The 16,073-nt window shown below is 38.6% G+C and overlaps 1 protein-coding gene across 5 annotated transcripts in view; it reads right to left on the bottom strand.

Annotated features, from left to right (window-relative positions):
• Positions 1-16,073, bottom strand: part of GRM8 (glutamate metabotropic receptor 8) — a 723,861-nt gene that overhangs the window by 518,515 nt on the left and 189,273 nt on the right. The gene's annotated exons all lie outside the window — the stretch shown is intronic.

The raw sequence follows: 16,073 nt of genomic DNA, 5'->3' as shown, positions 1-16,073 counted from the left end.
CTCCTAGGGGTAGAGAGTCCCACCACCTTTTGGAACACACAGTGTTGCTAGCATGTTGACAGCTGGGCATGCACCATTGAACAGAACTGCCTATGTGAGTTCCCTGCCCCGCTCCTTAATGCACTGAGTAAAAGCTTCATGTACTAACCCCACAGAAGACAGTGCTTTGAGGGCTCTCTGTCTCCTTACTTGTGACAATAAAAAGTCCTTCACTTTCAACATTTCCTTGGGTTGTGTACAATTTAAAGCACCCTGAGCTGCAAACCCCTTGAGTCTGGTTACAAGATGGATGTGAGCTTCCCTACGTGCATGTACTTCATAAATAATCATTATTTAATGTATGAAATTACAATTATTTCAAGTTTCATGACTTTAACTTTTTTAAAAGATTTTATTTATTTATTTGACAGACAGAGATCACAAGTAGGCAGAGAAACAGACAGAGAGAGAGAAGGGGAAGCAGGCTCCCTGCCGAGCAGAGAGCCTGATGCGGGGCTCCATCCCAGGACCCCAAGATCATGACCTGAGCCGAAGGCAGAGGCTTAGCCTACTGAGCCACCCAGGAGCCCCAAGAGTTTCATGACTTTTAATTAATCATATATGAGGTATTAAATGTGATGTCTCTCCTGATTGAACGTCAGTCCCCCAAATGTGGGGTGATGATCTGATGATGGGGCTGACCAGGGGTCCTGACATAGGCAGGGAAAGGATTCACCTGCTGCCGAACAAGGGGAGTGAAGTTTGTTGAGAACAGGGCAGGGGAGGGAAGGGTCTGCGGTCTACTCCAGGCAGCAGGTGGGGACTGTTTTTAAAGGGAGAAGAGGAGGAGGGAGGGCGATATATGGAATTTTCCCTTTTTTGGTAACTGTGCCTCTTTGTAAGTAGCCCATTGTTTAGTTAGGGCCCCTGGATATTCTGAGGTGGGTCTCCGGATGGGCCTGTCTGTATTTATCCAGCCGGTCAGGATCACTTTGGGCCCTTCTGCCTTGATCAAGTTTCCATTGATCAAGCCTATTGTCTAAAAGTGGCCTCTACAATGTATTATTAAAATTTCATATATTTTTAGATAAATCGTATTTCTTTGTAACAGAATCTACTTGGATGCTATATATCCAGACTTCAGGATTTTGTTTTTGAATTACGTATTAAAAAACAACAACAACAGGGGCGCCTGGGTGGCTCAGTGGGTTAAGCCTCTGCCTTCGGCTCAGGTCATGGTCTCAGGGTCCTGGGCTCGAGCCCCACATCGGGCTCTCTGCTCAGCAGAGAGCCTGCTTCCCTTCCTCTCTCTCTCTGCCTGCCTCTCTGCCTACTTGTGATCTCTGTCTGTCAAATAACTAAATAAAATCTTTAAGAAAAAAAAAAGAAAAATGGTGAAGATAACATTTGGTTACCTATGCAAGAACCAGTATTTAAAAAAAAAAAAAAATTTAAACCTAAGGGCACCTGGGTGGCTCAGTCAGTTAAGCATCAGACTCTTGATTTCAGCTCAGGTTATGATCTCAGGGATTGACCCCAGCCTCAACTCAGATGGTCTGTACGACTGGGAGTCTACTTCTCCTTCTCCCTTAGCCCCTATGCCTCCCCCGACCCTCTCTAATAAATAAATTTTTTAAAAAAATTAAACCTAGATTTTCAAATATTAGTTTTGCTTCAAATAAACCTAAGTATCTGGAGATTTATTTACTTTAGCCTTAGAAGTAAGGAGTCAACATTATGTTCCCACTCTCCTATAGAGTCTCAGATTGTACTCTCTAAAGTCACTTCACCACATGAGTGTTTTTTTTTTTAAGATTTTATTTATTTATTTGACAGACAGAGATCACAAGTAGGCAGAGAGACAGGCAGAGAGAGGGGGGAAGAAGGCTCCCTGCTGAGCAGAGAGCCCAATGTGGGGCTGGATCCCAGGACCCTGAGATCATGACCTGAGCTAAAGGCAGACACTTAATGACTGAGCCACTCAGGTGCCCCTTGAGTGTTTTCTTTTTAAAAATCTCTTGACTAATAGGTACATTGCCAAGCTCCAATCCCATCTTGCACACTAATGCTATCTTCCGTAATATCACTGGTAAGAGAAGGACTTGCCAGGACTGACTTTTCCATCACAAATTGAGCAACTCCAGCTACTCAACATAAAACATAAACAACAGGGGCGCCTGGGTGGCTCAGTGGGTTAAGCCTCTGCCTTTGGCTCAGGTCATGATCTCAGGGTCCTGGGATCGAGTCCCGCATTGGGCTCTCTGCTCAGCAGGGAGCCTGCTTCCTCCTCTCTCTCTGCCTGCCTCTCTGCCTACCTGTGATCTCTCTCTGCCAAATAAATAAATAAAATTTAAAAAAACATAAACAACAAAAAAATAGGTTATACAAATTTGATTTCTAATCTATGGACGTTAAGTTATTAAGCCAGCCATTCTGACCCAGGTTTATGGTACATGATTGAGAAATTTAAATATATATGTGTGTTTACTGTTAAAAAGAAAACCATAGGCTCAAAATGATGCCTTAGACCAAGTCATGAAACCAGGACTTAATACCCAACATAACTACAGTTTCAACCTCCCCCAGAAATATAAGTCTTACTCATTGGCCAGTGGGCATTTTTCTGATAAGTATCAATGCACTACTCTGTCACATGGGTCCTCTCCATTGCCCAAAAGAGGATGAGGGGATCTGCATGATAAGACCCACTGCTCTTCCCCCACCCCACCCCTCAAGGAAAAGTGACCTTGCCTGGAACAATCCTTTCTCTTCTTTTGCTAGTGACTTCCTTGCCCTACCATACTTCCTATAAAGTCTTCCATTTTGCACAACTCCTTGGAGCTACCCTCTACCTGCTAGATAGGATGCTACCCGATTTATGAATCACTTAATAAAGTCAATTAGATCTTCAAATTTACTCAGTTGAATTTTTTTCTCTTTAACAGTGTGTAATCAATATATGAAAATATAGTCAAGAATTTAAATCAATCAGCCACAGACACTTACTGAATTTATTGAGTGGCCTTTAGGCATTACCTTGGGCCCTGGGGAATCAGTGCTGAGAATAAAAAGGTGATTGCCTTCATTAAGCTCATAGCCTAGTAGAAAAACCAGATAATAAATACATAATTAGAATTGTGGGGGGAGCCATGAAGAAGAAGGGAAGGTGGAGGACTGCTCCTAACAAGGACTGAACCCAGTCCAGTGTGGGAGGGAGAGGATAGTCAGAGAAGCCTGCCCTACAGAAGCGATGTTTCAGCTTGACCTGAAGGACATAGACAAGTTAGTTAAGCAAAAAGAGCAAACAGTTGGAGAAAGAAAGATCATTTCAAGAGAAGAAACTGCAAAGGGTTTGATAGGAGTGAATCCAATGCTTTGGGGAAAAGGAAAAGTCCAGTGTGCCTGATGGAAAACAGGACAAAGTGGGTACCTTGTGAGCTGAAGCTGGAGACAGGCAGGGGCTGGGTCAGGTCTGGCTAGAAGTTTGCATTTAACTCTAAGAGCAAAGAGAAACCACTAGGGGGGATTTTTAGTAGCGGAGTGACATCTAGTTTTCACTCTATAAAGGTCAGTGAGATGCTATGTGAAGACTGGATCAGAAGGGAACAAGAATGAAGCACACTTAGGAGGCCATTGATCATGCAAAGGACAGGGACAGGGGTGGAGGCAGAGGTACAGGAGGAGGGACAAAGGTGAGCAGATTGAAGTCAACAGGGACAGTGTGGGGGATGAGTGAGAAGCACAAGCCGACGAGGAACCCTCATTTTCTGACTGGCTAGATAGAAGGGTCATTCACTAAGATGGGGAACATGGAAACGTACTACTTCACACTAGGTGTGACTCTATTCCAAGTATGTTTTAGGGTTAGAGACAGGGGCGGAGGTCCCTTCCACACCACTTCTGCCTATCAACCTAAATTATTGGTTGCAAAAAAAAGTTATTTCCTTGGACTCCTTTCACTGAAGGTTTAAGTAGAGTGTCATCCTTACAGAAGAAGCAGGTGTCTTTTAGGAAAGGCAGAGGGAAGAGGGAGCTAACTTAAAGCAGCTTTCCAGAGAAGCCTGAGCACTGGGATGAGGTACAATGGGGGGAACAGTGTGATATGGCAATTTTATTTATGAAATACATATTTGCTCTTCATCCCCATTCCTGGCTTCGAGGTCCTAAAACCTTGGAATTGCCTAAGGAGTTAGAGTTTTAAGTGTCCTTTGTTATGTTAATGAGATGCCTTATGCAAAGTGCTTACAAATGGGGGCTGGTTTGCCAGGACCTTCAACCCTGTCAGTGGAGGGCTGAAACTTCCAGTCCCACCCCCCAACTTCCAAAGAAGGGAAGAGGGGCTGGAGACTGAGTTCAATCACCAGTGGCTAACAATTTCCTCAACCTCGCTTACGTAATGAAACCTCCATAAAAACCCAAAAAGGGGGGTGCCTGGGTGGCTCAGTGGGTTAAGCCTCTGCCTTCGGCTCAGGTCATGATCCCAGGGTCCTGGGATTGAGCTCCACATGGGGCTCTCTGCTCAGCGGGGAGCCTGCCTCCACCTCTCTCTCTGCCTGCCTCTCTGCCTACTTGTGATCTCAGTCCGTCAAATAAATAAATAAAATCTTTAAAAAAAAAAAAAAAAAGGATGGGATTCAGAGAGCTTCTGAATTGGGGAATACTCAGAGATTTGGAAAGAGTGGTGCTCTTGGAAAAGGCGTGGGAGCTCTGTGCCCTTCCCGCATACCCTGCCCTTTGCATGTCTTCCATCTGGCTGTTCTTGATTCCTATCATTTTATAAGAAACTAGTGATTCAGTGAGTAAACAAATTTCCTGAGTTTTGTGAGCTGCTTTAGCAAATTAATCAAACCTAAAGAGGGGGTCATGAGACCTTTAATCTATAGCCAGTCAGAAATACAGGTAATAAACTGGGTTTGCCACTGGTGCATGAAGCAGGGGTGGGGAAGCAGTCTTAAAGGACTGGCTATCTCAGTGTAGAGTCTGAAGTGAGCTGAATTGAAGGACAGCCAACTGGTGTCCCTAGAATTGCTTGGTGCTGTGTGGGAAACCACCCTCCCCCAACCCTCACACTGAAACTGGGTGCTCAGAACACCAAGACACAGGAATTGGAGTGGACCTCCAGAGAGACAGGACTGACCCAAAGGAGGTAACACATCAAAGAACATTGTGATTACTTTGTAACTCTGCTGAGGGCTGACAACATTCTAATCATTTAAACATTTCCCTTTCCTTCCTTGGTGAATGATGATGTTCCTATTGATTACACCATAAAGATAACAAGGGAAGGAAAGGAAGACTGCTTTTTTCATTCTATTGTCGTTTTAGAGCCTTCTTCCTGGTTCTAAACACTCAAAAGGGAAATGCCAAATTTACAGTTATGGGGAAAGTTGCTTCTGAGCATGATTTAGCGCTTTTTATCTCTCTTTCACACAAAAGCTTGCAAATACCAAGCTATTCGATTACAGAATCATATCCTTCCTATTTTTAAATTATATTCTAGATCACATTATATGCTAATTATGATAAAATATTTTGCAATAATGCAATGGCATTTGAATAATCAATCCGCACTTCCTATTCAACTCCTAAATATATACCCTAGTGGGTCTCAAATGCAGGGTCTCATATTCAGAGCACTAACATCACTTGGAATTTGTTAGAATGCAAATGCATGGGCCCCACTGTAGACCTACTGAATCAGAAATTCTGGATGTGGATCCCAGCAATTTTCTTAACAAGCCTTCCAGGTGATTCTGATGCGTGCTAATGTTTGAGAACTACTATCTTAGAACAGTTCTTCCAACCTTTTCACATGTAAAGGTGATGGTATTTGTACAATGGCCCATATTAAGAGGAAAAGCTGCTAGGGGCTCAAAGCCAGCAGCCCAGGGCTCCCGGCTGCCCTAGGGCCAGTGATATTAGCCTAAGCCCCTACTATAACCCTTTCATAGCTCACCAGAAGAAAACTGACCTGGAGCTACACCAGTGCAAAATGTTCACTGTGGTTTTGTCTGTAATAATGAAAAATCAGGACTCACCTGAATACCCATCAGCAGAGAAGAATGGATAAATTGTAGTATGTTGGCACATTAGAATACCATTCACAGTTAAAATGAATTCACTGGAGCGACATGTTTCAACACAAAGAAATCTCAAAAACATTATGTTGAGCAAAAAAAAAAGGCTGTAGAGAATACATACAGTTTAATGTTTATTTAATGTTTATAACATGCTGTACAATGTGTTGTTTGTAGCATGTCTGCTGGCAGTAAAATCATAATAACATGATAAAAGACACGATAAGCAGTCTATTTGGGGCAGTGGTTAGCTGTGGAGCAGTGGGGCAAGAGGAAAGGGCATCAGAGATGTGTACTAGCAGGGCTTCACCAATGTTATTTCTTAAACCAACTAAAGAAAATAGAGCAATAAGTCAAGATCGGAAATGAGGAGAGATGAGTGCACAGGCATTTTTTAATTTTTATATTCTTCTGTATACATGAAATATTTCATTAAAATTTTTGATTAAAGGGGCCCTGGGGTGGCTCAGTTGGTTAAGCGTCGGACTCTTGATTTCAGCTCAGGTATTGATCTCAGGGTTGTGAGATCGAGCCCCCGCTTCTAGCTCGCACTGGGCATGGAACCCGCTTAAGATTCTCCCCTTCCCTCTCCCTTTACCCCTGCCCTATGCGTGCCTGTGCTCTCTCTCAAAAAATAAAAAGAGTTCTTGATTAAAAACATCAGTTGGAATTTGCTATTAAACTTCCTGAGTTTTAAGACCAACTATGACAATAGATCTTTGGTATCAGGCAAATTATTTTCTCTCTCAGGTCCTCAGGTTCCTCATTTGCAAGATAGAGGAAGCTCAATTCAGTGACCTCTGAAATCCATCTGCCTCTTTCACCCTCTCTGATCTATTTTGGTGTTCAGATAGAAAAAGCTCAAGCCCCTTGCCTTTTTCCTCTCCACATATAGGCTTCTCAGCCCTTGTTCCTTGTCCAGCTATCCCCACTAATAGCCCCCTCATTTACAATGGCCTCAGCAACCGGGACAGGGACTAATATCACAAAGCAGGAGTCATGAAACCTGTGTTCTAAGATATATTTTAAGGCAAAAAGGATAAAAATAAAACCAGAAAAGTTTGGCACACAGACAAGCTGTGTGGGATTTAGAAAATGACCTTGAATTTGTAAGCAACCTTTCCTTGAAGGAGAATCTTCCCCAAGATTCCCTGAGCAGTGGATTTCACCAAGTGGAGGAGAATTTTGAATCGACATTATAGCAATGTACACTACTCCCTATTCTTTGGGCATCTCCTCCACTTCTTTCCCTACCTCAACCTCAGATACAATTCAAAACAACTGATTAGCTGACTTTTTCCATGAAGGAAGAAGTTATGCCTTACAAAGGCAATTACCTTTCCAAATAGGTTTTTTTGTTGATCCTTGGGATGTGATCAATCATTCCAATAACATCAACATCATAATATTGATGAATTATGCCTACAAAGAGTGGCCAATTTTGACTAACTTATTATTTACCACAAAATATTTCAAATACACAATTATACCCACTACCAAGATGTCTTTTTTTTTTACAGTTTTGCTAATTTACATATTCAAATCAGCAGATCACATAAGGATGGCATTTTCTGCTTTGTGGTTTGTGACATCATATCACAAGTGTGACTCCAGGCCTCTTTTGAAGCATTTGATTAGTGCAATATGTTAGGAAACATATCTAATATCGACTGATAAGTAATACAAGTCAAAAACAAGCCAATCTGGTTTCAGCTCTACTGTGTACAAAGCAATCTAAAGAAACCATCTCTTAGCCTTGCTTTCCTAATTGTATAACTTGGACTTGGACTTTGTTAATAAGGACCCTCCAATCTCTGAAATCCTTTGGTCCCTTGGAATGGCCAAATAAACCAGTTGTTCTAGCCTTATATATGTAGTCTCAATCTAAGTTTTCAACTTTTTTGGTTGAAAAATGAAAAGTTCATTAATGAATCATGTAGACTCCAGCTAGATTCAATGTAATGTGTGTGCACATACTTACTTATTTATATATAAGATACATATTTTAACAGAAAGAAAAATAAACACTGCACATTTATCATACAAAAAATAAATGTCCAGCATTCTGTTAGTATACATAATAGCATACAGTTCATGATTGCTGAACTAATTAACAGGCTTAATTATTAAGGTCATACTGTCTCAGAGACTATGCTAGGCATTTATAACAATTTCTTATTTAATTCTTACAGCAACTCTGAGAGGTGGGTACTTTTTACCTGGTATGAATCAGAACACTATAAATACTATCAAGATTCTAAGTCTGGCTTGGTGCACCTCAGTGACATTATTAATACCCAAAAGATAGAAACATGCTTTATAAATGAACTTTTTAAGAGTTTCACTCTTCTGTATCAATGGAACAACTTCTGGCTTTTGTTTAACATTTACCTTCAACTTTATAGTTCTTACTTCCCGAGACATTTTCTACTATTCATTGTTTTGATGTGCCTCTCGTGATTAAAAACAAAGCTAAAATAATGGGCCCTGAAATGACAATTCGTCAGTGGGAACTATCCAGATCTTATTCTCACTCAGATTAGCACAGTTGAATTTTACCACCTTGTGGAACCTAGAATTACCTGTGGTACCTATTTTATCTTCAACAGACTTAAGAAGTTTGTTATATGTATTCAGTTATGCATATCAATTCCATCATTTTCTTTGAGGGTTTATAAAACTTGTCAGAAAACTGCCATCAATAATGTGCATTGGGTTACAGCACAACATTTGAAACGGCCTTTCACATTCAAATGGAAGAGATAGAGAAATGTAGAGTGGATGGTAGGACAATTAGTAACTAATGGAACAGCTATACTCAAAAGGCTAGTGATGAAGAAAAGATTTTCAACCTAGACAAAGAATCGTGCCACAGGGTTGCCCCCTTGACCTTCTTCTGTTCCCAAATATTACCAATTACTTAAATGGACAGAAAGGTTCTAAATGTGAGGATGGTAACAAATTGGGTGGGATAATGATGGATTATATTAATCAAAATAAACTTGATGGGGTAAAGAGATGAGTCAAGTTAAACAAATTGAAATTTAACAGAGGTAAGTCTGAGATCCAAAAAGAAACTTCCTAAGTACAGAATGTTTTAGGGGGGAAAAAAAATAATGGTTTACACCTACCTTAAAAGAGACATAGGGACTTCAGCTGACAGTAATTTAATATGAACCAACGATACAGTAGGATTACCTGAAAGCTGGTGCCAACTTTAGTGATATTAGAAATAAGAAATTTCTGCAATAACAGAAATAAAGTATTTTTAAAAAGTGAGGCCATTGGCCTGCTCTTCCTGACACTGGTAATTTATTTCCATATCGTATATAGTTTTTGGTGTTGAACCTTAAAGATACAGACAAAGTGGCATTGAACCTTAAAGATGTAAACAAAGGACCTTCAGTTTCTCACACAAGAAGGGTCCCATGTCAGATGAAGAGACATTTTTAAATATCAAATAATTTTTTTTAGAAAAAGGTATTAATCTGGAGGAAAGAAGACTAAAGAAGGACATGACAGCTATTTAAAAAATATTTTTAAAGCGTTATGAATGAAAATAGTCTTACTCTGAAGTACCCCAAGAGGTCAAATGAGAGGCAATAGGTTCAAAAAAGACAGACTGCAACTTGGTGTAACAAGGATTTATAGGATAGGATTATGAGATTGTGAGTTTCCCCCACCTTAGATAAAGGGTTAACAAACTGAACCATCTATTGGTGGAACACTCTTGGGGATTAACACAGCAGTGGGAGTTTCATTTTGATGAATTTTGAGGTCCCTTGTAAAGCTGAAGGAAAATAAATTCACAATCTACAAGTTGCCTAAAAAGAGGGTGAGTGTTAAAGACTTACTCATGTTACCAATGATCCCAGCAAGAGATGGTTTGAAGTTAAATATACTTTTCACCCACTCCTCAAATATGTGTACATATATAAAAAACAAACATGATTCTTTTCAAAGAGGAATAAATACCAAGTCTCATTAGTTCAGGTTTTACTCCCTGAAATTTGTAGTAACTCAGAGGGGAATAAGATCAGTATGCCAGGAAAGGAAAAAAAAGTTTGTGAAGTAAATTATTAATATAAAAATATTCTGGGGGGAAAAGCTTGTCCTTATATCTAAAGTCAAGAAAACATTACTAAAAATAATTATCTTGGAATTTCTGTACAAATAAATCTTTCTAATTTCTGAATGACCCCTTCTTTATCTCAAGTCAGGTCAGATTGAACAGTTCTAAGTACCTGTGAGCAGCATTTATTCTGAACAAGTTGATCCTTGAACAACATGGATTTGAACTGCACAGGTCCACTTATATACAGATTTTTTTTTTTAATAAATAGAGTTCAGTAATGTAAATTTTCTTTTCCTTATGATTTTCTTAATAAAACTTTCTTTTCTCTAGCTTACTTTAAGAATACAGTATATAATACACATAATATACAAAAATATATATTGATTGATTATGCTATTGGTAAGGCTTCCAATCAATAGTAGGCTATTAGTAATTAAGTTTGGGCAGAGTCAAAAGTTACACACGGATTTTTGACTGTGCAGGGCATTGGCACCCTTAGCCTCTGCATTGTTCAATGCTTAGCTATATTGTACAAACTACTGAAAATAATAGTTTTTTGGTTTGGGGGTTTTTTTTAATGTTAAGAAATCCAGCTTTCATGTGACCTGGGCATTTCCTAAGTTTAAATTAGGCTCCACTAATTCAAGTTATTAAGGAACTTCTTTGGTGCTATGTTGCTTTGAATTCTTGATCACAGGTAAGCAAGAAATTATAATAGAGCTTTACTAACCAAAACAAAATAATTACAAACTAGAGAGAAATAAATGTATTATGAATAGTCTAAAAGTTATCTTGAAAAAATCCAGCCAGAGCTAGAGAATCACACAAACTGGCCATGAATTCTAGAAACTGGTTCAGCCCATAGAACCCAATGTTGTCAAAGGCATGACTGGCAGGACCACATGGGCATGTGACTGTGCAGTTCCCTCAGGGCCCTGAAGCCAAACTGGGTGCACACTGGGTTTAATGTTCTACTGCTCCTGTCTTAAGAGCTGATAAGTTTTGAACACTGGTCTCTACAGATGACATAGGTAGTCCTGGAGATGGGTACAAAAGGGTGACTAAGATACAAAAGGCAAGCAAAGGAAACGCATACACACTGGCAAAATCTAAATATAGTTCCATTTATTAACGAGCAACAATATCCCGTAATCAAGGCACAGCCTATTGGTTAAAGTTATAAAGAATTACTTGGCTTGTTTAATGTGTAAACTAAAGCTAATTCACAAATTTGCTAATTGTTTTCCTCTGATGCAGATGTGAGCTGCCAACCAGTGGGCTTGAGTATTCAAAAGTAATCAGCCACTGCTTCAAACTCCATCAAAAAGTCATGTATCATTTTCAGAAGGCATGAAATTTTGGTACATTTTTACTGGAGGTACAGAAGGAGTGATGAAGCCAGTGTGAATTTAAAGACAACAAACAATTTCTTCACTTTACTGTGTAAAATGAAAAGTAGCCAAGAACCACTGTAGCCCCTTCGGCTTTTTCAGTATTGTCTGCATTGTGAACTGCCAAAGCTACATGTGAAGGAGGGAATTGTGAACCTTTGCTCAAATTCATCCTCCCTATTGTGCGACGTTAAAGTTCCTTTCACCAGTGAAACACAGACACCTTTAAATCCACAGGTCCCTGACAGAAAGAGTGGTCCAAAACTTTAGATATCACAAATAAATTTTTTTATTGATATTTATTTTAAATATCATCTCTACTTCAGAATTTAATTCATTTCTAAACACATAAATCTAGAAATGAAACAATCAGGGAAAAATCAAGATGAAGTATCAAATATAAAACTCATCTTACTTTTAACTTAACAAGTGTTTCCCCCATTTAATTTCAAGTTCCTAAGTAGAGTCTGTGTAGCTCTAGAGAGGTATCTAACAAACACCCTATATTTGTATAACATTTGTTCCAAAGAGCACAAAGAACATTCACATACTGCATATGATTTGTCTGTACGATAACCCTATAAAAACCTGGAAAAAATGAATGATCCTCATTTTAAAAATGGTAGAACTGAGGCATAAAATAGGTAAAAGCTTGCCCAAGATGTCACACATACATAGGTGAGTGCACACACACACACACACACACACAACAGAAAGTAAACCATATTTTGCAAATTATTTCTCCTTTTTAATATTTTCATATGATTAGAATCTTAGTGAAAGATTATTATGAAATGTATGCCTACAAAAGATATTAGTTACAATGCATTTTTAATTATAAATCATTTTACCTGGAGCTCTAAAAATTTTTAACAAATATGCAAATTAAGAGATTTTATTTTTTAATACAGTTCTGAAATCATATTTAAATTTACCACCAGCTCATATTCTACAGACAAAAGAAAACTAATATAGGGACAGCCTATGATAGGAGCAGTCTATTAAACGAAATTATATTTTGATTTCTGAAACTGCCTTGCAAGAACAGAGGTTATAATTTCTGGAAGGAGCCATATACAAAAAAAAAAAAAAAGGGGGAGGGGGGGAAGCCATGGTTCATGCAAAGAAATATTTCCTAGTCTGTAATTTGCAGCTCAGCTTCCTCAGTACCTTAAACTACCTCAAGTCCTTAGTCAAATAGTTGTAGATTTGTTGCTCAATTTAAAAACCCTCCAGGAGTCACGTCTTTAATTGGCGTTGTGATGTCTTACGTCATGATGTTGCGTCACCACGTGATGACGCTGTGCCATCACACACATCATCGCATATTGACACAATGTCATGGCATAATATCATCAAATTAAATTCAACAGCACTCCCTGAGCCTGGCCCAAGGAAGGGCAAGAGAGATTAAAAGATTTTCTTTGCTCTTGTCCACACTCTTGGTCTGTAGGAGAGAACAGCGGACTTCAAAAATCGTTTCCCGGTTTCCTGAAACTACTGGTTCCCACAGTAGAGACGTTAGAAAGTTAAAAGGGAGAGTTTGGGGGTTTTCAGAGGTTGTCTCTTGTTTTGCCCCATAACTAGTAACCTTTGAATCCCATTTTAGAGATAAATATTTGTGTATGTTAGTCTCCTCCCCCCCCACCCCCCGCCCCAGGTCATAAGATAGAATAGCATATGATCTGATGAATAAAGAAAACTAATTCTTTAGCTCCTCATTTCTTGCCCTCCTCATCCACCTTCTTCCAATTTTCTTTCCTCCTTCCCCACATTGGTCTCTAACATTCTGAAACAGCAAGTACTGGGAGGGCAGGAGGCAAATGTAGCCAGTAGTTTTGATGAGGGGCATCTATGTAAGGTTGGAAGGAGTGTTGAAAGCTGTGATAGGGAACCTTTTGCCAACACAGTCTGATGACAATCACTGTCTCCATGTTAGCATCCATTATAAACATGAGGTAGTTGAAGGAGACATATCCAAATGTGATCCAAACTATATCCGGACATTATCTGAATTTACTTATGAACTCTTTCAAAAAGACGAAGTTACCAGTTCATTAAGTGTTACCATGCAGTTTGTGTGCATGCATGACCTCTCTTCCATTAACTCAGTCCTTAAGGGCCAGATGCTGTTTTAGGTACAAGAACTCAGGTCAAGCAGAATAAACAGTGTGACTTTGAAGAGCCCACAGAGCAATATGGGAGACAGGTAAGCAACAGATTTCAAGACAATCTGCTAAGGGCTCTAATGATGAAACAGAGTGTTCTGGAGATTCAGAAAGGGAATGGAATATCAAGTTGCCAAAAGGATTCTACAAGGGAGGTAACATTTTTGAATCTTGAAAAATGAGTAGGAAGCAGAGAGAAAAGTTCCAGATTCAGATGCAAAAAACTGGGCATATAAGAGACCCTAAAGTATTAGACTGATTCATCCTTTTGTAGATATTTTCTCAAAATGATCCATTCATATAAATGATATTTTGAGGGATACTGACTCACACACTACATTACCATAATCCTTCATCATAATTACAAACAGCTTCTAGATGTCTGTTAAACATACTACATCAATGCAGTAGAGTTATCTTTTAGGAGAGTTTTCTATCCATGAGGCTAAATATGTAATTCTCTTTTCATAACCAAATAAAAATTGGAAATCAAAGTCACTTGTGTTTTCTTGAAAGCATTTGACTAGCCACAAAGATCTTGGTAACTTTTTTTCTGGTATGTACATAAAGATGGATTGGAAAAATCCCTGCTGATGATTCACCTTTTTAAAATAAACACAGAAGAATATTTGTTTTTTAATACACTACAGAAGAAACACCTCAGACCACTCAATAGTAAGTGGTTATATATTCTGACATTTGGTCCCACATGAAAGCCACTGGTAGGTATTTTCTGCTGCTACCACAATCCTCAAAAGGTTTTTAAAAACTAGACATGACAAGAGAATAAAAACTCTAGGGGATTTCAGCCCCTAAAGATTTGTCTTTATCTTTCTGGAAACGACATGATTTTGAGAGGCAAGTTATCAAACAAGTTTCTAAAATGTCATTTCTAAGCTAGATATACACATGTCTTTTTGGAAATTAGCAATTATTTAATTAAAATTTGATAAAAGCTTTAATATACAGTTTTTAAACCATGTCAATTATACATATATAACATATTCATTAACATATCTTTTATAAAATGATAAAAAGCAGAGAATTAGCACCTAGACTCCCAAGGACATGCAATAAGGAATAAGTGGTGAGAAAGAAGAAACTTTCCAAATACCAATTCTTCTCATGTATAGAACATACAAAATTTTATAATAGGATAGTAAAGAAACAAGATTTAATGAGACATTCACTTAGATAAATGATACAGTTTAGAATATAAAATATAATGAATATGGGGGACAAGATCTGCAGAAGATGAGAACCCAATGGTACTCAACAGTAGGCTACAGAGTTAACAAACTTAAGACTTATTTCTTTAAGAGTATTAAGCAAGTCTTTCAAAAATTCCAAATCCAGAAGAAAAAATAAGAACAGCAACAACAGCAACATCAAAAACACCCCTGTTTCTTGCAGAATTATTCCGATGGATATTGATGCACTTTTTATCCAGATAAAATTCATTTTATGGGACAAACACATGTGGCAAAGACTTTACACTCAGTTTATCTCTTTCAGAGCAAAGAATCTTTGATAATGTGCAGTCATCCATAACTGGTCTGTTTTACACGTTCAGAGTTCCACATACTGGGGCTCATTTTTGCAAATATGTTTCAGTTATATAGCGACGAAGTGAGCCTGGGAGTGGGGACTGGAAGTGTTCACAGTAGAGTCTGCCTACCTCCATATTTTATACCTACATGAAGGTATATATTTTGCAACTATACCTGAGACAGATAAAACATAGCTATAGTTAAACTATACCTGAGACAGTTAAAACAGACTCATTCTTCCTGCTTCTATATATTTTCTATCCTCCTATATCTTCCTACCTTTACCTTTTCTTCTACTTAATGAGGACTTTTCAGATGACCATGAATTGAAACAAAACAGTCCACAGGGAGACTTTTTAAATCTTAATTACCTCTGTGAATAATTTTCTTTAAGTTATTAAATTTCAGAGAGAGGGAAGGGTAAGAGCACTTTCATTTATTACGGACCTGCTAGCTACTAGAAAAGCTAGCTGCTTTACATATGTTATTCAATTCAGTCACATCTTAAATGATCTTGAAGGGGAACATGATTGCTAAACAATACAAATCACAAAATTCAGCTGTTTGAATTAAGCCAGTAATGCATCATTTTTAAACAATAGAAGTATTCCAATTTTAAGTGTCTCTGTGAGCTGGACACCGTTCTTTTAAAATTAACCCAACTTACTCTCAATTTGCTGCAGTTTCTAGGTAGATGGGCACAGATTAAGTTACCAACCTCCTTGATAATCTCTGGTTTTGGCAACCCTCTAGTGGAATACTCAGCCCCAAATCTATCTTCCCTTCCAAACACCCTCCTTCCTTATGCTAATGCTTGTGGACAAATTCTGCTG

This window comes from Lontra canadensis, unplaced genomic scaffold (assembly GCF_010015895.1).
Source record: "Lontra canadensis isolate GAN:19392208 unplaced genomic scaffold, GSC_riverotter_1.0 scaffold2, whole genome shotgun sequence".
NCBI classification, from domain to species: domain Eukaryota; kingdom Metazoa; phylum Chordata; class Mammalia; order Carnivora; family Mustelidae; genus Lontra; species Lontra canadensis.
Note: the sequence above shows the minus strand (reverse complement) of the source record. Positions and strands in the feature narration are given on the sequence as shown.